This window comes from Leopardus geoffroyi, chromosome B2 (assembly GCF_018350155.1).
Source record: "Leopardus geoffroyi isolate Oge1 chromosome B2, O.geoffroyi_Oge1_pat1.0, whole genome shotgun sequence".
Classification (NCBI taxonomy): Eukaryota; Metazoa; Chordata; class Mammalia; order Carnivora; family Felidae; genus Leopardus; species Leopardus geoffroyi.
Genome location: NC_059332.1, coordinates 1,230,491 through 1,251,988, shown reverse-complemented (window position 1 = coordinate 1,251,988; position 21,498 = coordinate 1,230,491). Strand labels below are relative to the sequence as shown.

The 21,498-nt window shown below is 37.0% G+C and overlaps 1 long non-coding RNA gene across 1 annotated transcript; it reads right to left on the bottom strand.

Moving 5' to 3' along the window:
- Positions 1-4,751: 4,751 nt before the first annotated feature.
- On the bottom strand, positions 4,752-5,230 carry LOC123607913. Its single transcript, XR_006716972.1, has 2 exons — positions 5,162-5,230; positions 4,752-4,795 (listed from the first exon to the last, which is right to left on the bottom strand). It is a non-coding gene; the product is annotated as an uncharacterized LOC123607913 (long non-coding RNA).
- Positions 5,231-21,498: the final 16,268 nt, after the last annotated feature.

Genomic DNA, 21,498 nt, shown 5'->3' with positions numbered 1-21,498 from the left:
CAGGTAGTACCTTTCTCCCAAGTTTTGTCTCAGATGCGGCTGTTTTCCCCAGCCCCTTACTTCCGAAGGACAGTGGCTTTGACCCATTCCGCCCCTCTGTGGGATGGTCTCACTGAGCAATGGCCAAATGTCGCCCCACCCAGGAACACTTGCTGGACCCTGCTGCTGCTGGAGCCCAAGATTGCAGCCAGGTGCCAGCCCGCCCCAGAAAAAGTTCACAAGACAGTGTAGTAGCAGCTTTTCAGGGATTATGGAAAAATCACAACACACATCTGGCACTCAGCTTCACCCTTAATGACCTTGTTCCAGCACCAGCGAATGTGGCCATTTTCTGGTGTCTGCTGGGACCAGGTGGTCTCAAAACTCTCTACCAAATGTCCTTCCAGCAGAGGAACTGCTTTTCCCTGTGTGGCCTGAGAACCTCCTGGACCCACTCTATTCCTGGGCATTCACCCTTCCCACCAGAGCACTGTCACGTATCGAGCTGTGGAGTTTCAGACTTTGTGCTCCCCTTTTTTACAGTCTTAATGGAATTTAAACCCTCTCCTTTCTCCCTTTTTAATTTAGTCCCTATGGCCGTTTCCAGTTTTCCACTTTCTCTCCAACTGCTTTTGGGAAGGGGTGCTTTTTTCTGTATTCTCCCCCTCCCCCCAGTCTCTGTCCACTCTCTGCCTGCAAAAGCAGCTCCCTGCCCATCGCCATCTTCTCTCTCCCAAAGTTCACCTCTCTGCACTGTGTACCTGCTGAATTCTGTGGCTCAGGTTGTGTTAATCCTCCAATCAGTTTTCTAGGTGTTTAGGATGGTTTACTGTTGATCTGGCTGTATATCATGGATGTGAGACACACAAAAAATGTCCATGCTGTTCTGCCATCTTGGCTCCTCCCCGCAATGAACTTTTAATCAGGAAAAAATAGACTTTTCAAGATGGGGATGCAAAAGAGGAGACTGTTTACTCTTCTGTAAAGGTTTCTTGAACGGTGTTGGGTGTGAATTCCCCATTCCAGGAATGAGAAGCAGGGCAATGTCATTTTCCCCCTGGACCATCAACACAGACAGACTTTAGTGAGTAACACAGAACCCCCCATGGAGACTGGGAACACTTACAAGCATTGCCTCCCTAACCCATGCCCTGCAGGTACATCTTTACTAAGGCAAGTTGCTCTGCAAACCACCACAGTAGGACCCTCCCCCAGAATACCACCACAAACCCCTCCCACTCACCAAGTCTACTGACTCTAGGGTGCTGTAAAGCTATGGCTGTAGAGGGAATATAATTAAGCTTATTTTAACAAGCAAACCAAAGCATACATAATAAACACATCACACACCAGACCAGGCGAAATACTCCCCACTGCAGGCAAGGAGAAACCCTGCAGGCACAGAACTGACCTAAGGGAAAGAGAAGCCAAAACACAAGAGCAGAGTGCACTCTGAAACATTTCCTGAAGCACCAGGACCTGGATACTAAAGGACTTCTTCATAATATAACCATTAGTCTCAGGAGCAGGAAACATAACAGGTTTTCACACACACACATACATACACACACACACACACACACACACACACACACACACACAGTGACCTAGACAAAATGATGGGATGAAAGAATTCATAGATAAAGACAGAATAAAAAGAGATCATGGCCAGAGATCTAATCAAAACAGATGTAAGAAATATGTCTGACTCAGAATTTAAAACAACAATCATAAGGATATTATCTAGGTGTGAGTAAAGCATAGAAGATACTACAAAATCCCTTACAACAGAGACAAAAGACCTAAAAACTAGTCAGGCCAAAATAAAAAATGCTATAACAGATATGGAAAACTGACTGATTGTAATAACAAGTATGGACAAAGCAGAGAAATGAATTAGTGATATAGAAGATAAAATTATAGAAAACTAGGAAGCTGAAAAGAAGGGGGAAAGAAAAATGTTAAATCACAAATGTAGACTTATGGAAATCATTGCCTCAATAAAGCATAATATCATTTCTATCATAGGATTTTCAGAAGAGAAGGAAAAGGGAGCAGAAGGTTTATTTGAGCAAATTAGAGCTGAAAACTTCCCTAATCTAGGAATGAAAACAGATCAAAATTCAGGAAGCACAGTGAGCTCCCATCAAATTCAACAAAAGCCAGACAACACCAAGACATGTCATAGGAAAGTTTGCAAAATACAGAGAAAAGGAAAGAATCCTGGAAGCAGTAAGAGAAAAGAAATCATTAACCTAAAAGGGAAGACAAATCAGGTTAGCTACAGACCTCTACACAGAAACCTGACAGGCCAGATGGAAGTGGAATGATATAGTCAACATGCTGAAAGGGGGAAATATGCAGCCAAGAATACTTTATTCAGCAGTACTCATTGAGAATAGAATGAGAGATGGAGTTTCCCAGAAAAACAAAACAAAACTAAGCAGTTTGTGACCACTAAACCAGCATGCAAGAAATATAAAAGGGGAACCTTTGACTATGAAGTTATGACCAAAAGGCAATAAACACTAGGAAGGAACATAGAAAATCTCCAGAAACATCAACTTTATAGGTAATACAATGGCATAAAATTCTGATCTATCAATAATTACTCTGCATGTGAACGGACTAAATGCTCCAATCAAAAGACATAGGGTATCAGAATAGATTAAAAAACAAGGCCCATTGAAATGCTGTTTAGACCTAAAGACACTCCCAGATTGAAAGAGAGGGGAAAGGAACCATATCCATGGTAATGGATATAAAAAGAAGGCTGGATAATTAGACAAACTAGGTTTTGTAAATTTAAATTTTAGTTAACATACAGTGCAATATTGGTTTCAGGAGTAGAATTCAGTAATTCATCACTTACATACAACACCCAGTGTTCATCATAACAAGTGACCTCCTTAATACCCATCGCCATCTAGGCCATCCCTCACCCTCCTTCCCTCTAGGAAGCCTGGTATCTTTTCTATTGTTAAGAGTCTCTTATGGTTTGTTTCTTTCCTTTTACTTTTTTTCCCCACCCCATATGTTCATTTGTTTTGTTTCCTAAATTCCACATATGAGTGAATTCTTTTATAATCGTTTGTATTTCTGTGGGGTTGGTCAGATCTCTCCTCTTTCATTTGAGATTTTTTTTTAATTTTTAAAAATTTTTACTGTTTATTTATTTTTGAGAGAGAGAGACAGACAGACAGAATGTGAGTGGGGGAGGGGAAGAGAGAGAGGGAAAAACAGAATCTGAAGCATTATCCAGACTCCGAGCCGTCAGCACAGAGCCCAACGCAGGGTTGTAACTCACGGACCGCAAGATGATGACTCAAGCTGAAGTCAGATGCTCAATTGACAGCCACTTAAGCACCCCTCTGTCATTTGTGATTTTATCTATTTGGGTCCTCTCTCTTTTCTTTTTTACATGTCTGGCTAGGGAGTTATCAATTTTGTGTATTCTTTCAAAGAACCAGCTCTTAGTTTCATTGATCTGTTCCTCTGGGGTTTTTGTTTTTTTCATTTCCCTGTTTCTATATTGTTTATTTCTGGTCTAATTTGTTTCTTCATTATTTCCCTTCATCTGCTGGCTTTAGGTTCTTTTGCTGTTTGCTTTCTAGGTCTTTTACGTGTAAGCTTAAGTTGCGTAATTGGGACCATTCTTGTTTCTTGAAATAGCTCTGACTTGCAATGTACTTTCCTCTTAGGACTGTCTTTGCTGTATCCCAAAGGGCTTGGACTGTTGCATTTTCATTTTCATTTGCTTCCGTGTGTTTTTTATTTCTTCTTTAATTTCCTGTTGAATCCATCCATTTCTTTTTTTTTTTTTTTTTAATTTTTTTTTCAACGTTTATTTATTTTTGGGACAGAGAGAGACAGAGCATGAACGAGGGAGGGGCAGAGAGAGAGGGAGACACAGAATCGGAAACAGGCTCCAGGCTCTGAGCCATCAGCCCAGAGCCCGACGCGGGGCTCGAACTCACGGACCGCGAGATCGTGACCTGGCTGAAGTTGGACGCTTAACCGACTGCGCCACCCAGGCACCCCGAATCCATCCATTTCTTAAGAGGATGTTCTTTCATCTCCATATATTTGATGGCTTTCCAAACTTTTTCTTGTATTTGACTTCAAGTGACCTGAAAATATGCATGGTATGATCTTGATTTTTTATACTTGCTGAGGCCTAACTGTTACACAGTATGTGATCTATCCTGCAGAAGGCTCCATTTAAACTCAAGAAGAATGTATATTCTGACACGTTAGGATGAAATGTTCTGATTATACCTGTTAAGTCCATCTGGCACAGTGTGTCATTCAAAGCCATTGTTTCCAATTGATTTTCTGCTTAGATCATGTGTCTGTTGATATAAGTGGACTGTTAAAGTCCCCTACTACTATAGTATTATTATCAATGAGTTTATTTTTGTTATTAATTGATTTATATATTTGGGTTTTTCAACTTGGGGGCACAAATATTTACAATTGTTAGATTTTGATGGATAGACCCATTAATAATGATACAATACCCATCATTATCTCTTGCTCTTGCTAAAGTCTTTGTTTTAAAATCTAGTTTGTCTAAAAAGTATCAGAATAGGTTAAAAAACATTAAATGGATAAAAAATGGGGATAGATAAAAAATCAGATTGGATAAAAAATGCATTAAAGTGACTGGAAGTCAGTGGACAGTTTAAAATGATATCACCTGATTTATATTTTTGTATGTTTGTTTCTTCCTTCAAATTTTTATTTAAACTTAATAAACATACAGTGTAATAGTTTCAGGTGTAAGATTTAGTGATTCATCACTTACATACAACATCTAGTACTCATCACACATCTGCCCTTTTTAATGCCAATCACCCATTTAACCCCACCCTCCACCAGCTCCCCTCAAGCAACACTCAGTGTGTTCTCTATCATTGAGTCTCTTTTATTATTTCCCTTTCTCTTTTTCCCCCATTTTCATTAATCAAGTTGATTATATTCCACATATGACTGATATGGTATTTCTCTTTCTCTGAATTATTTTGCTTAGCATAACACACTAGTTCTATCCACATCATTGCAAGTGGCAAGATTTCGTTCTTTCTTTTTCTAATTTTTATTTAAATTCTAGATAGTTGACATATAGTGTAATACTAGTTTCAGTAGTAGAATTTAGTGATCCATCTCTTGCATATAACACCCAGTGCTCATCATAGCAAATGCCCTCCTTCATACCCATCACTCATTTAGCCCATCCTCCACCCACCTCCCTTCATCAACCCTCAGTTTGTTCTCTATTGTTGAAAGTCTCTTATGGTTTCCTTCCTTCTCTCTTTTATTTTCCTTCCCATAGAGACATCTGTTTTGTTTCTTAAATTCCACATATGAGTGAAACCATGCGATATTTCTCTTTTTGTGGCTGACTTATTTTGCCTAGTATAATACACTCTAGTTCCATCCACATCATTGTAAATGGCAATATTTCATTCTTTCATGACTAATACTGCATTATATATGTATATACCACATTTTCTTTACCCATTCGTCAATTGATGGACATTTGGCCTCATTCCATAGTCTGGCTATTGCAAATTATGCTACTATAAACATCAGGGTTCATGTGTCCATTCAAATCAGGTTTTTTTATTCCTTTGTGTAAATACCTAGTAGTACAGGCATTGTATTGTAGGGTAGTTCTACTTTTAACTGTTTGAGGAACTTCTATATGGTTCCAGAGGGACTGCACCAGTTTGCATTCTCACCAACAGTGTAAGTGGGTTTCTTTGCATTCTCACCAATACCTGGTGTTTCCTATGTTGTTCATTTCAGCACTTCTGACAGTTGTGAGGTGGTATCTCATTGTGGTTTGGATTTGTATTTCTCTGATGAGTGACGTTGAGCATCTTTTTATGTGTCAGTTATCCACCTGGATGTCTTCTTTGGAAAGATGTCTATTCTAGTCTCTGCCCATTTCTTAACTGGATTACTTGTCATTTTCTGATCTGAATGATAGCTTTGCTGGATAGAATATTCGTGGCTGCACATTTTCCCCATTAGGCACACTGAACATATCAAGCCACTCCATTCTGATCTGCCAAGTTTGTGTGGAGAGATCTTCAGCCAGCCTCATGGGTCTTCCCTTCTAAGTTATGGAATTCTTTTGTCTTGCTGCATTTAGCATTTTTTTCTTCATTGCGATATTTTGAAAGTTTAAATATATCTTGGTGTTTGCCTGCTTTTGTTGATTTTGATGGGACTTCCCTGTGCCTTCTGAATTTGGCAGTCTGTTTCCTTCCCCACGTTAAGGTACTTATCTCTGCTCCTGTACTTTCTTTTCTTCTTCTGAGGCTCCTATGATATGAATGTTATTATGGTTTATGGAGTCACTGAGTTCCCTAAGTCTACATCCATGATCTAATATTTTACTTTCCTTCCTTTCAGTTTCATTATCTTCCATAATTATATCTTCTATATCACTTATTCATTCCTCTGCTTCTTCCCTCCTTGTGCTCATTACACTAAGAAAGTTTTGAAACTCAGTTATTCCATTTTTCACTTTTGATTGTTTTTTTTTAGTTCTTTTATCTCTGTGGTATAGTCTCTCTGAAATATTCCATCCTTTTCTCAAGCTAGAGAATATACTTATAATTGCTGCTTTAAATTCTCCATCAGGCATATTATTTATATCTGTTTTGATCACATCTCTGTGACCTTTGTTGTTCTTTCCTTGGGGGTGAATTCCTCCATATTGGCAATATGTTTAGGTCTCTGCATACTTCTGTGTGTTAAAAAGCCTGTTCTCTTTCCAACTCCTGAGAGTAATGGCTTTGTGAAGAAGAGGTTAAATAGTGTCCTGAACCTGGCACTTCAGGGAGCATTTCTGGTGTGTGCTACATGAACTCTGCTGCTGTGTTTTGGCTGCTTTATCTCTCTGCTCAGTCCTCTGCAGAGGCACTCCTTGCCTGCAGTATACACTGTTTGGACCCTAATCAGAGTGTGGCAAGTTTAACTAGGTGTTCTCTGGTCTGCTTGTTAAATGAGACTGATGCTATTTCCACTAGAACTGAAGACTTTCAGAACTCTATGGTCAGGAGACATGGCACGTGCAGAGGTTTCTGCTGGCCTTATGGGAAAGGGGCCTTTCAACTATGTTTCTTAAAGACAAGTTATCACTTACTAGAGCATTGAAACTCACAAATGAAAAAATATAGTTGAAATTTAAAATTCTTAGAATCAGAAGTGGGACATCAACAAAATAGCAAAATAGGAACTTTCTACCATCTTCCCACAAAGAACACTGACTGTGACACAACCAACAGATGACAGTGCCTTTGTGCACCCTGGCAGTCCAGCAGAGAAGTCCCAGCACACCATCAAAGCAGAGACCAATTCAAGATTGACACCCTGAGGAACAGCTTCCTTTTACTCCTCAGGTCACACCTATTCCATACAGGAAGGGCTCAGCAACAAAAGAGATTTTCTCAGTCAGTGACTTCTACTTTGGGGAAATTGGGAACATGTGAGTGAACACCCTGCTTCCTAGCTGTGCAGAATGCTTGCGTACTATTAGTAGGAATGTAAAACTGCTGAAGCACCATGGAAGACCATATGGAGATTACTTAGAAAAATACTTGGGGTATTTATCTGAAAAAAATTAAAACACTAATTTGAAGAGATATATGCATCCCATGTTCATTGCAACATTATTTACCAATATAGCCAAGACATAAGTGTTCATAAAGGAAATGTGGTATTACATGTAAAAATGTAATTATTCCACCATTTAAAAATGGAATTTCTCCACTTGTGACAACATGGATGGTTACTGAAGGTGTTATGCTAAGTGAAATATGTCAGACAGAGAAGGACCGATACCATATGACCACACCACTGTGGGAAATCTTAAAAAAAAAAAGCTCACAGACACAGAAAACAGAGTGGTGATTTCCAACATGGGTTTGGGTGAAATAAGCAAAGAGGGTTAAAAACTGTTAAATAACAATTAACTCATTGCAATCTGAGTTAAAGAATTGTGACTGTAGTTAATAATACTATATTGCATATTTGATAGTTGCTCAGAAGTAGATCTTAAAAATCCTCATCACAAGAAATAGAAATTAATTTGTAACTATGGATGTTCACTAGACATGATGGATGGATGTTCACTAGACATGATGGATGGATGTTCACTAACTTATTGTTGTGATCATCATCTCCCAACATTTACAAATATTAAATAATTTTGTATGCACGTGAAACTAATATACATCAATTATTCTTTAACTTAAAAATGGCAAGAAGATTACCAAGGAGGAATTTTTTGCCATACCGGATATAAAAATTTATAATAAACATATAATAACTGACAGTAGGTGGCATTGTTGTAGGAAAAGACTCACTAAGCAGTAGAGGAGAACTGAAGACCCAGAAACATATCAGCACCTTCACATGTACACACACACACACACGCACGCAGGAGTTTGATATAATTAAGAAATATAAAGGCTTCCATGGAAAAGAAAAAATATTTTAGTGAATTAAACTGAAATTTGGTCACATAGATGGAAAAACAAATTTGGATGCCCACACTCCTCCCCACACATTAATTAATTCCAGGTGTATTTAGGGTACAACATTAAATTTTTTAGGGAAAATATATGGATAATCTTTCTCAGTTTGGGGAAAATATTTCTTAAAATTTAATTAAAAGTTGCTTCCATGTTTAAATTTAGGAATTGTGGCCACCAACAGACCCATTTTAAAGTAAAATGGCAAGTAACAACATGAGAGAAAATATTGCAGAGAACACAAACAACAACAGAGAGTTAAAAGCAATTATAAGGACCCCTAAAAAAATGAGAGAAACAGAGAAACAATGACATAGACTCGTTGTCAGAAGATACAAATGAGCTTTTCATAGAAAGACAATTACACATAGCAGAAAGTATATGAGGATATATTCAATTATTAGTTATTAGGAAAATAAAAACAAAGGTCACAGCTTGATAGCATTTATGATATTTCAGTTAGCAATATTTAAAAGTGTGCAATATCAGGTGTCAGATAAAATGTACATCAATGGAATAATTTATACAAAACTAGGGTAGGGTAGGGCAAATTGAAAGGGTAGGGTAAATTGAAATTTTATTTTTTTAATTTTAATTTTTCTACTTAATCAATTCCTTTTCTCCCTTCAAAATGACTAAATGAAGGAATTCATCCCAAAAGAAAGAGCACAAAGAAATGACAGCCAGGGATTTAACCAACACAAATACAAGCAAGATGTCTGAACCAGAATTTAGAATCACGATAATAAGAATACTAGCTGGAGTCGAAAATAGATTAGAATCCCTTTCTGCATAGATGAAAGAAGTAAAATATAGACAGAATGAAGTGAAAAATGCTATAACTGAGCCACAATTATGGATGGATGCAGCGGCGACAAGGATGGATGGATGTCAGCGATATAGAGAAACAGAGAATCAGCGATATAGAGGACAAACTTATAGAGAATGACAAAGCAGAAAAGAAGAGGGAGATTAAGGCAAAAGAGCACGATTTAAGAATTAAAGAAATCAGTGACTCATTAAAAAGGAACAACACAGGGGCGCCTGGGTGGCGCAGTCGGTTGAGCGTCCGACTTCAGCCAGGTCACGATCTCACGTTCCGTGAGTTCGAGCCCCGCGTCGGGCTCTGGGCTGATGGCTCGGAGCCTGGAGCCTGTTTCCGATTCTGTGTCTCCCTCTCTCTCTGCCCCTCCCCCATTCATGCTCTGTCTCTCTCTGTCCCAAAAATAAATAAACGTTGAAAAAAAAAATTAAAAAAAAATAATAAAAAAAATAAAAAGGAACAACATGAGAATCACAGGGGCCCCAGAGGAGGAAGAGAGAGAAATAGGGGTAGAAGTGTTATGTGAGCAAATCATAGCAGAAAACTTTCCTAACCTGGGGAAAGACACAGACATCAAAATCCAGGAAGCACAGAGGACTCCCATTAGATTCAACAAAAACCAACCATCAGCAAGGCATATCATAGTCAAATTCATAAAATACTCAGGATAGGAGACAATCATGAAAGCAGCAAGGGAAAAAAATTCCCTAACCTACAAGGGGAGACAGATCAGGTTTGTAGCAGACCTATCCACAGAAACTTGGCAGGCCGGAAAGGAGTGGTGGGATATATTCAGTGTGCTGAATCAGAAAAATATGCAGCCAGGAATTCTTTATCTAGCAAGCCTGTCATTCAAAAGAGAAGGAGAGATAAAAAGTTTCCCAGACAAACAAAAATTAAAGGAGTTTGTGACCACTAAACCAGCCCTGCAAGTAATTTTAAGGGGGACTTTCTGAGGGGAGAAAAGATGAAAATATAAATAAATAAATAAATAAATCAATAAATAAATAAATAAATAAATACCAAAAGAAACAAAAGGTTAGAAAGGACCAGAGAACACCACCAGAAACTCGACCTCTCCAAGCATCATAATGGCAATAAATTTATATCTTTCAGTACTCACTCTAAATGTCAATGGACTCAATGCTCCAATCAAAAGACACAGGGTAACAGCATGGGTAAGAAAACAAGACCCATCTATATGCTGTTTACAACAGACCCACTTTAGACCTAAAAGACACCTACAGATTGAAAATAAGGGAATGAAGAACCATCGATCATGCTAATGGTCAACAAAAGAAAGCCAGAGTAGCTATACGTATATCAGACAATCCAGACTTTAAAATTTTTTTTTTCAACATTTATTTATTTTTGGGACAGAGAGAGACAGAGCATGAACGGGGGAGGGGCAGAGAGAGAGGGAGACACAGAATCGGAAACAGGCTCCAGGCTCTGAGCCATCAGCCCAGAGCCCGACGCGGGGCTCGAACTCACGGACCGCGAGATCGTGACCTGGCTGAAGTCGGACGCTTAACCAACTGCGCCACCCAGGCGCCCCAAGACAATCCAGACTTTAAAATAAAGACAGTATCAAGAGATGTAGAAGGGCATTATATCATAATCAAGTGGTCTATAGACCAGGAAGACCTAACAATTGTAAACATTTATGTGCCTAATGTGAGAGCACACAAATAGATAAATCAATTAATCACAAACATAAAGAAACTCATTGATAGTAATACCATAATATTAGGAGACTTCAACACCCCACTCACAACAATGGACAGATCATCTAACCAAAAAATCAACAAGGAAACAATGGCTTTGAATGACACATTGGACCAGATGGACTTAACAGATATATTCAGAATATTTCATCCTAAAGCAGCAGAATATACATTCTTCTCCAGTGCACATGGAATATTCTCCAGAAGAAACCACATACTGGGACACAAATCAGCCCTAAGTAAGTACAAAATGATCGAGATCATACTGTGCATATTTTCAGACCACAATGCTATAAAACTCGAAATCAACTCCAAGAAAAATTTGGAAAGGTAACAAATACTCAGATACTGAAGACATCCTACTAAAGAATGAATGGGCCAGCCAAGCAGTTAAAGTGGAAATTAAAAAGTATATGGAAGTCATTGAAAATGATAACACCACAACCCAAAACCTTTGGGATGCAGCAAAGTGGGTCATAAAAGAAAAGTACATAGCAATCCAGGCCTTCCTAAAGATGGAAGAGAGATCTTAGATACACACCTAACCTTATGCCTTAAGGAACTGGAAATAAAACAGCAAATTTATTTGCTGGAACAGCAAATAAAACCCAAAACCAGCAGAAGACAGGAAATAATAAAGATTAGAACAGAAATTAATGCTATCAAAACCAAAAAAACAGTAGAACAGATCAATGAAACCAGAAGTTGGTTCTTTGAAAGCATTAACAAAATTCATAAACCACTAGCCAGTTTGATAAAAAAAAAAAAAAAGAGGAAAGGACCCAAATAAATAAAATCAAGAATGAAAGAGGAGAGATCACAACCAACACAACAGAAATAAAAACAATAATAAGAGAATATTATGAGCAATTATATGCCAATAAAATGGCAATAAGGAAGAAATGGACAACTTCCTAGAAATATATACACTACCAAAACTGAAACAGGAAGAAATAGAAAATTTGAACAGAACCATAACCAGTATGGAAATCAAATTAGTAATAAAAAATCTGCCAAAAAACAAGAGTCCAGGGCCAGATGGCTTTCCACGGGAATTCTACCAAACATTTAAGGAAGAGTTAACACCTATTCTCTTGAAGGTGTTCCAAAAAATAGAAATGGAAGGAAAACTTCCAAACTCTTTCTATGAAGCCAGCATTACCTTGATTCCAAAACCAGAGAGACCCCACTAAAAAGGAGAACTATAGACTAATTTCCCTGATGAACATGGATGCAAAATTCCTCAACAAGATATTAGCCAACCGAATCCAACAACACAATAAAAAATTATTTACCATGACCAAGTGGGATTTTTACCTGGGATATAAGGCTGATTCAATATCCACAAAACAACTTGATTCATCACATCAATAAAAGAAAGGACAAGAACCATATGATCTTCTCAATAGATGCAGAGAAAGCATTTGACAAAATACAGCATCTTTTCTTGATAAAAACCCTCAAGAAAGTAAGGATAGAAGGAGCTTTCCTCAAGATCATAAAAGCCACATATGAATGACCCAATGCTAATACCATGCTGAATGGGGAAAATCTGAGAGCTTTCCCCCTAAGGTCAGGAACAAGGCAGGGATGTCCACTCTCGCCACTCTTATTCAACATAGTATTGGAAGTCTTAGCATCTGCAATCAGACAACACAAAGAAATAAATGGCATCCAAATCGGTCAGGAGGAGGTCAAACTTGCACTGTTCACAGATGACATGATACTCTATATGGAAAACCCAAAAGATTCCACCAAAAAACTGCTAGAACTGATTCATGTATTCACCGTAGTTGCAGGATATAAACTCAATGCACATAAATTGGTTGCATTTCTCTACACCAACAATGAAGCGACAGAAGGAGAAATCAAGGAATCGATTCCATTTACAGTTGCACACACAAAAAAAAAAAAACATAAAATACCTAGGAATAAATCTAACCAAAGAGGTGAAACATCTATACGCTGAAAACTATAGAAAGCTTATGAAAGGAAGTGAAGAAGACACAAATGGAAACACATTCCATGCTCCTGGGTAGGAAGAATAAATATTGTTAAAATGTTGATTCTACCCTAAGTAATCTACATATTCAATGGAATCCCTATCAACATAACACCAGCATTCTTCACAGAGCTAGAAAAAATAATCTTAAAATTTGTATGGACCCAGAAAAGAACCTGAGTGTCCAAGAAATCTTGAAAAAGAAAACCAAAGCAGGAGGCATCAGAATACCAGACTACAAGCTATACTACAAAGCTGTAATCATCAAGACAGTATGGTACAGTACAAGAAGAGACACTCAGATCAATGGAACAGAATAGAGAACCCAGAAATGGACCCAAAAACGTATGGCCAACTAATCTTTGACAAAGCAGGAAAGAATGTCCAATGGAATAAAGACAGTTTCTTCAGCAAGTGGTGCTGGGAAAACTGCACAGTGACATGAAGAAAAATGAACCTGGACCACCTTCCTACACCACACACAAAAATGAACTCAAAATGGATGAAAGACCTCAATGTAAGACAGGAAGCCATCAAAATGCTTGAGGAGAAAGCAGGCAAAAACCTCTTGGATCTTGCCCGCAACAGCTTCTTACTCAACGTGTCTCTGGAGGCAAGGGAAACAAAAGCAAAAATGAACTATTGGGACCTCATCAAAATAAAAAGCTTCTGCACAGCGAAGGAAACAATCAGCAAAGCTAAAAGGCAACTGACAGAATGCGAGAAGATATTTGCCAATGACATATCAGATAAAGGGTTAGTATCCAAAATCTGTAAAGAACTTCTCAAACACAACACCCAAAAAACAAATAATCCAGTGAAGAAATGGGCAAACGACATGAATAGACACTTCTCCAAAGAAGACATCCAGATGGCCAACTGACAGATGAAAAAATGCTCCACATCACTCATCATCAGGGAAATACAAATCAAAAACACAATGAGATACCACCTTACACCTGTCAGAATGGCTAACATTAACAACTCAGGCAACAACAGATGTTGGCGAGGATGCCGAGAAAGAGGATCTCTTTTGCATTGAGAATGCAGTGGGAATGCATGCTGGTGCAGCCACTCTGGAAAACAGTATGGAGGTTTCTCAAAAAACTAAAAATAGAACTACGACCAACAATTGCACTACTAGGCATTTATCCACGGGATACAGGTGTGCTGCTTTGAAGGGACACATGCACACCCATGTTTATAGCAGCACTAGCAACAATAGCCAAAGTATGGGAAGAGCCCAAATGCCTCTCGATGGATGAATGGATAAAGAAAACCTGGTATATATATCCAATGGAGAATTACTCAGCAATCGGTAAGAATGAAATCTTGTCATTTGCAAGCACATGGATGGAACTGGAGGGTATCATGCTAAGCGAAATTAGTCAGAGAAAGACAAAAATCATATGACTTCACTCATACGAGGACTTTAAGAGACAAAGCAGATGAACATAAAGGAAGGGAAACAAAAATAATATAAAACAGGGAGGGGGACAAAACAGAAAAGACTCATAAATATGGAGAACAAACTGAGGGTCGCTGGAGGGATTGTGGGATGGGCTAAATGGGTAACTGGCACCAAGGAATCTACTCCTGAAATCATTGTTTCACTATATGCTAACTAATTTGGATGTAAATTAAAAAAAAAAATAAAAAAAACACAAAAGTTCACGGTTTTATTTTTTTGGTTTTGTTTTCCTTTTTAAATTAAAGCATAATTAACATACAGTGTTCTGTCAGTTTCAGGTGTACAATATAATAAATTAACAGTTGTGCACATTTCTTAGTGCTTTTCAACAGAAGTGTATTCTTAATTTCCTGTATCTATCTTATTGATCCCTCCACCCACCTTCTCTCTGCCAACTACCAGTCTGTTCTCTGTATTTAGAAGTCTTTTTTCCTCTTGTTTTCTTTGTTCATTTATTTTGTTTCTCAAATTTCACCTATGAGTGAAATCATATGATGTTTGAATTAGTTCACTCAACATTATACTTTTTAGGTTCATCCATGTTGTAAATGGCAAAATACCATTGTTTTAATGGTGGGGAACCTGAATAGATATTCTTCCAAGATTACATACAGATGGCCAACAGACACATGTCAAGATGTTCAAAAACATTGGACAAATTTCCATCAGGGAAATGCAAATTAAATCCACAATAAGAAATCACTTTCCGCTGTCAGAATGGCTAAAATAAAAAAGCCAAGAAATAAGTGTTGGTGAGGATGTGGAGCAATAGGAATCGTCATGAACTGCTGGTAGGAATGCAAAGTGGTGCAGCCACTGTCAAAAACATTATGGAGGTTCCTCAAAAGTTAAAAATGGAAATAGAATATGATTCAGTAACTTCACTACTGGGTACACACCCACAGAAAACATAAACACTTTTATTTTATCAAGTCTAGATAGTTAATATACAGTGTTACATTAATTTCATACGTACAATATTCAACAATTCCATATATCACTCACTGCTCATCACATGTGCAAAAAGAGAGAAGAAAAACACTAACATATGTCCCTATGTTTATTGTAATATTGTTTATAAAAGCAAGATGTGGAAACAGCCCACGTGTCCATCGATAGATGAATGGATAAAGATGTTGCATGTATGTGTGTATATACATACATACAAACGCAAAAACACAAACAGTGGAATATTACTCAGCCGTAAAAAGTGCATTGTTTTACATTTAAAAGACACAGTAGATACAAAAAATATATGAGTGTTTAAGTGTTCAGGCAATGCCTTGTATGGTTGATGCATGTATGAATGTAATATAAATAGAATTCTGCATGTAGGTCAAATTATATGGTATTTGTCTTTGTCTGACTTATTTCATTTAGTGTCTTCCCCTCTAGGTCCAATCATGTTGTTGTGAATGGAAAGATTTCAATATAAAAAGCAAAATGAGCAAACAAAACCAGAAGGAGACTTATAAATATTAGAGAACAAACTGGTAGTTTGTTGCCAGAGGGGCAGGTAGGGGAATGGGTGAAATAGGAGGAGGGGATTAAGAGGCACAAATTTCCAGTTATAAATACATAGGTCACAGAGATGAAAAATACAGCAGAGGGAATATAGTCAGTAATATTGTAATAACATTGTATGGTGACAGATAGTGACTACATTTATTTGGTAAGCATTTCATAATGTACATGATTGCTGAATCACTAGGTTGTACACCTGAAAACTAATATAATATGGATGTCAACCATACTGAAAATAAAAAGCATTCCAGGATTTTGGTCCCTTCCATCTTTTCTTGTGTTTTCACTGTCTTTTAAGTGAAAACTAAAGAGTTTTTAAAAATTAATCCTTGATTCGCTATCTTATTTACCCATAAGGCAGTTGTGATCTAGAAGGGTAGTGAGGTATGGCCAAGGCACTTTTGTTTGATTTATTGATAGTGGTCCCATTGTGTTCTGAGAAATTGTAGACCTGTTGAATTTGCTCATTGTTTTTCCTAGAATGGTGTTGACATCTCTGGGGACCTGGCTAAAGAGAACTCTTTTTGAAGTTAGACATGTAGTTAGGGAGATATTCAAAGTATACATTTCTTCCTAAGTAGGAAGGCAGACCCTTGGGATCTCATTATTGAGCTGGCTTAATGCACGGACTGGAAGTGAGGAGCTCATTTTCTCTTGGTCTCCATGGACTCTTTCATACTCAGAAGAGAGACCTGAAGAGATATTTTGTCCCCCTGTTCAGTCAGCTGTTGAAGTTTCCAATATTTCATTTCTGTTCACACAGCGATGTAATCTCTGGGGTTATCTCTTTCAGGGAAGAAAGAAGCAATTAAGAAGTATTTATTGTTGAATGCCAAGTGTGTAGGTCACCCCTCCCTGTGTCCTGACCCTTGTTGACCCTACCCTGAGCAGTGGGGTTGCTGGAGCTCCCCTGAGCTGCTGCCACCTCAGTTCTCAGATGTTGTCAGTAATCAGCATCATTCACTCCCCCAGAATGGCAGCGGGTGCAGAATTTGGTAGGAACCTCTGTGAGAAATAGGTCCTAAAAGGGGCAATATGTTTTTGCACATTCCATAGATAATGACCACAATGATCTCTAATGCATAATTATTCTGTGTAACAGGGCTTGAAAAGACAAGCTGCAGAAAAATACATATATTGCCACGCACTTCAAGTTTAAGTACCTGTAACATCTTATTTTATATGGTGTAAGGATACATTAATATGTATTAAATATTAAAGAATAAATAAATAAATAATAAATAAATAAAATAAAGATAAAATGAATTTAATAATAGTGATCATGTCTGAGAAGGGTTACTGTAATTGGGCAGGAGTAAACATGATGTTTCTGCTGTATTGATGATATTGTGCTTTATTTTGTAATTTGAGCAGTGTGGGTAGGTGTGTATTCAAGAAGAATGAAATGGTGGCAAGGCTAAACCTTAGATTCAGTTAACAGTCTACTTTAATGCTGTCTCAATTTTAACCAAGTCTGGATCTTTCAATCCTATGTCCACTTTTAATAGAGAACTTCTCACACCACAGGGAATATCTCCTAAGCCTGTGTGTGTGGTTGAGGTAGAAGCAGTAAATCTGTAAGACAACACAGGGGTCTGAGCCTGGAACATGCATTTCACTTGTGTCTAAAAGTGGGTTGGAGCACCATCCCCAAATGAATTACATGTTCTGTTCTGTTCAGGCCTGGTCCTATGGGTGACATTCATATTTAAGTATGAAACGTCCCCTGGAGTGTCCGTCCAACTTTATGATTTTGGTAGATCGGGTAACACTCATTTCAATGTAGGAAATTGAGTTATCTAGTTACTTTGTGGTGTATAATAATCAGCTTCTTTGAGCAGAGATGAACAGTAAGTTAGAAGCCCCTTTTCACGTAGAGAATTGTTGTCAGCATTCACTCACATCTCCCCGCTTGAGCTTGGCAGAGACTCCACACAGCCTTCTTGTTCCACAGATTCTGGCGGGCCTTGTAATTTCTTAGGACACAGTCAGCGTGACCATATAATTTATTAGGTAAAGTAGTCCACTTCTGAGCAGAAAAAGGAACAATATTGAAAATTATGCATAAACTGGGAGAATATGGCCTCCCTAGTCATAGCTGTCATGTGATGGTTCTCCTTGTACCACAGCCTGGACCTATTGTAGAGCCTTCTCTTGCTCCAGTTCCACCCACCCCACCATCCAATACTGACAGCCTCATGCATTATCTAAAAATGTGTTGGAGCTTCATACTCACATTGGGAATATTTGCCTTCCAAATTTGTAAGTCGTCTACCAAATTTGCCTTTTTTTAATGTATGAGTAGTACGAGATAACTCCATACACATACTGATTCACTTTGAATAATAATCAAATCCATGTAACTTTATAATATAGTTGGAAATAAGGGAATGAGATGAGTATAGTTTGTTCTTCTTTCTTAGGATTGCTTTAGCTATTCTGGGTCTTTTGGGTTTTCATACAAATTTTAGAATTGTTTTTTCTGTTTCTATGAAAAATGCCATTGGAATTTAGGGGGTTATTGCATTAAATCTATAGATGGCTTTGGGTATTATGGACATTTTAACTTTATTATTTTCTTGGTCCATGAGCAAGACATGTTTTTCCACTTATTTGTGTCTTTGTCAATTTCTTTCATCAATGTCTTAAGAGTTTTCAGCGTGAAAATGATTTACAGTGGTTAAATTTATTTGCAAGTATCTTATTGCTTTTGATGCTATTGTATATGGGATCATTTTCTTGCTTTTTACTATAATTCACTGTTGGTGCATAGAAATGCAAGTGATAATTGTATGTTGAGATTGTATCCTGCAACTTCACTGAATTTGTTTATTAGTTCCAAACAAAGTTGTGGTGGAATCTTTAGGATTTTCTGTATACATAATGTCATTTGCAAGAAGAGATAATTTTACTTCTTCCTGTCTGATTTGGATGCCTTTTATTTTTTTTCTAGTCTTATTTCTTTGGCTAGGACTTCTAATCATGTTACTGGCTCATTCACATTTTCTGTTTCCACATGATTAAATTTTGGAGATTGTATGTTTCTAGTTTGTCCAGTTTGTTGGTGTATAGTTGTTTGTAATAGTCCCTTATGATTGTTTATATTTTTATGGCATCAGTTGAATGACTCCTTTTCATTTTTAATTTTCTTTATTTGGATCCTCTCTCTCTTTCTTGCTTAATATAGCTAATGGTTTGTCCATTTTATCTTTTCAGAGAACCAACTCATAGTTTTGATAATCTTTTATGTTGTTTTCATTTTCTCTATTTCATTTGTTTCTGCTCTAATTTTTATTTCCTTCCTTCTGCTAACTCTGTGCTTAATTTGTTTTTCTTTTTCTAGTTCTTTGAGGTATATATTTAGGGTTTTTATTCAAGATTTTTCTTTTTTTCTTGATCTATACATTTATTGTTATAAACTTCCCAGAACTGCTCTTGTTACATAAGGTTTGGTATGTACAAATCCACTTTTTTGTGTGTTAGGATAAATTTTAAATTTCCCTTTGATATCTTCTTCAATCCAATGGATCCATTTGATCCAGCTATGTGTTGTTTAATCTCCATGTAGTTGTGAGTTTTCCAGCTTTATTACTGTTATTGATTTCTATTTTTATACCATTGTGGTCAGTAAATATACTTGATATTATTCCTATCTTCTTGAATTTGTTGAGACTTGTTTTGTGTCCTACTGTATGATCTGTCCTAGAAAATATTCCATCTCCACTTGAGAAGAATGTGTGTTTTCTTGTTGCTGAATGGAATGTTCTGTGTATATCAGTTATGTCCGTTTGGTCTAATGTGTTAAAATCTTCTGTTTCTTTATTGATTCTCTGTCTGATGATCTAACCATTGCTGAGCATGGGAAATTAAACTTCACAATATTATTGTATTGTTCTTTAATTTCTTCTCTAAGTTCTGTTAGCATGAACTTTATATATTTAGGTGCTCTGATGTACACCTATTACAATTTGTATATTTCTGATGAATTGATTATTTATCGTTATATAATGACCTTCTTTGTCTCTTTTGACAATTTTTAGCTTAAAGCTTATATTTTTGTGATATCAGTATATACTGCTTTCTTTGGTTATCTTTTGCTTGAAACATCTTTTGCCATCCTCTCACAAATGTATGTGTTCCCTTGAAGTTGTAGTGAGTTTCTTCTGAGCAGCATATTTCTGTATCTGTATCTTGTTTTTTAAATCCATGCAGCTATTCTGTATCTTTTGATTGGAGAATTTAATTCATTTAAATTTAAAGTAACTATTGATCAGTAATATCTTACTAATGCCATCTCATTAACTGTTTTCCAACTGTTTTGTAATTATCTTGTTCCGTTCTTCCTCTTTTGCTGCCTTCTTTTGTGAATTGATGATTTTCCGTAGCAATATGCTTTGAATCCCTCTCTTTATCTATTGGATTTATTGGAAACCTAGTATAGGTTTTTGCTTTGCAGTTACTAGGTAGCTTACATAAATCATTATATATATGTACATAAATATTATATAAATATATATGTGTATATATTATAGAAAACACTCTATGCTGATAACATCAATGGCAAAAAACTCTTTACCACTTTTCTCTCCTGTTGTGCTGTAATGTCAAAAATTATTGCTTTTTGTATTGTTTATTAAAAAGTTATAGTAGCTATAGTTATTTTTAATAGTCTTGTCTTTTAGTCTTTCTACTATAGTTAAGTGGTTAATAACACTCCTCCATATTACATTATTAGAGTATTTTGAATTTTAATTTATATTTACCTTTGCTAGTGTGCTGCATATGTTCACATGTTTTCATGTTACTAATTAGTGTTGTTTTACTTCAGCTTGAATAACTTTTATCTGGAAGGCAAGTCTAGTGGTGATGATTTCCCTCAGCTTTTGTTTTTCTGGAAGTCTTTAAGTCTTTATTTCTAAAGGATAACTTTGGTGTACAGAGTATTCAGAGTATTCTTTAGCTGTTTTTTTTCTTTCATCACTTTGACAATATTATCCTGTTCTCTCCTGGCCTACAGACTTTATGCTGAGAAATCTGCAGGTAGCCTAATGCGGGTTCCATTGTAGGTTACCATTTTTTTCCTTGCTTTTTGGATTCTCTGTTTGTCTTCGATTTTGGACAGTTTTATTATAATGTGTTTAGGAGAAGATAATTTTTTAACTTTAAGAAATATTTTAGAGTGAGAACAGGAGGGGCAGAGGGGCAGGAGTAGAGAGGGAGAGAACCTTAAGCAGACTCCATGCCCAGTGAAGAGCCTGAGTTGTGGCTTGATCCCATGATTCTGGGATCATGATCCAAGCTGAAATCAAGAACAAGGTGCTCAACTGACTGAGTAACCCCAGTGACTAAAGAAGATAATTTTGTATTGAAATTATGGGGTGACCTATTAGCCTGATGAATATGCATATTCAAATCTCTTCCCA